The sequence below is a fragment of the Idiotropiscis lumnitzeri genome, chromosome 1 (genome assembly GCF_059441095.1).
Source record: "Idiotropiscis lumnitzeri isolate Australia: NSW breed Sydney's pygmy pipehorse chromosome 1, RoL_Ilum_1.0, whole genome shotgun sequence".
NCBI lineage: Eukaryota > Metazoa > Chordata > Actinopteri > Syngnathiformes > Syngnathidae > Idiotropiscis > Idiotropiscis lumnitzeri.
The window spans coordinates 38,687,024-38,688,800 of NC_142391.1; positions in this window are offsets into that span (position 1 = coordinate 38,687,024).

Consider the following 1,777-nt stretch of genomic DNA (forward strand, 5'->3'; position numbering starts at 1 on the left):
TATGTTAGTATAAAGAAATCAAAAGAGCAACTTACACATGACTTTAGTTTGATTTGACATGACAAACTGGGGACGTGAAAACATTTCCTGATTGCGCGGAGACCTACTTGTGAGTGTGTAATGATTCCCAAGTCCCCTGTACCACTGGTTCACAAGTACACACGCACCCACTCATCATCACTGTCTCTGACCAACCAAGTGTCCACTGTATTTTGGGTGACAAAGAGTCGATGCATGTCTCATTCATCACCACTGAAGGGAGATTTCTCTAAAACTAAGAATCCAAACTCGGCATGAATCAAACCCTTCATGCTTCAATGGATATAAGCAGATTCACTTGCAAGCATTCAGCCACACCGTCCACAAATACAAAGTACTAATACATGGATTACGGTAGTCAACTGACTTGACAGTTTAACTGTTGCTGTGCTGGATGATACCTGACGATTCAAATTCTTCCTGTGCCATCTGTCCAAAGTGATAACACCCTTCACCTAATAGCACCTGCACACCATTAGCAGCTCATAAAGCAAGATTTCTCTTGTCGTTCCTATTCTTATATAGAGCTCTTCAGAATCACCTCAACCACAAAACACACAGGGGACTTTTATTGCTCCCAGTTTCCAGGCGTGGAAAACATTTCACCCCCAAAACAATGAGGTAATATGTTTGTCTGACTCCTCGAGCGTCCACTGGAAGCGACCATGTACTGTGACGTGAGGGGTCAATTTTAAAGCATAATTGTGCTCAAGATACCAGCGTTCACAACTTCATGCCAATCTCATCCGCTAAAACATATCACACACACGGAGCATCTGCGCTGACCCCAACTCATAAGAGCTGGCTTTTAAAAAAGGTCAAATGCTGCCCGCATGGAGATTGCAAGCCAGGTGATGCATCAGGCAATGGCAGGAAGCCAGAACCTGATACTGTACAAGCATCAAGGTTGGTGTGGTTGATGGATGGAGGTGTAGTACTAGCAGTTGCCAAGCCATTCACACTTCCATAAATCAGGTTTACTGCAGGGTGTGGCAGGCTGCGATCACCCACACGTCTTCTGATGTCTGTCGAATATTATCAGACCTAATCTGACACCCGAGCGAGAAAGGCTGGGACAGTATATTGGCAACTATTCTGATATACAGAAAATACTTAATAACTAGACTTATTGAAAGAGTTCAGATCATTCTGAAAAAGCCTTTGTCATTTGTTTTTAAGAAGCATTTTATTTCATGTTATCCATTTATGAGGATGGAAGTGTTCCACAACCCATCATCACAAGTTATTTGGCAGCAGATAGATGTCACGTTAAAGCTGGTACAGTAAAAAGTATGTTCATAACATGGCATGCATGCACAGAGGTAGTGCATGACATCGACTGAAGCTAATTAGGACGCCTTTTAAAAGCAGGAACTACATGTTGACAGTTGGAACTGTTATTGGACAAGATGTATGAAATTCGGTTTTCTTTACCCGCGCACACATTCAGTCACACTGATATATTCATCATGGTGCAGAGTCGAACGCCCTCAAATATCGAGTTACACAAATATGCATGATGTGCTATGAAAAAGCATATTTAAAAAAAAATAGAAAATACCCAAGATATTATCTATTAATGCTTATGTTATTACATGAGGGAAATCAAACCTGGGGGAAAAAAGTCACATGATATCTCCCCTACAGACTATACTCAAAAGAATGGATTAAAAAAAAATAATCCTTGTACAAAACAAATATCTATTATGGTGATAAAAATAAGAGTATAGTGTATATA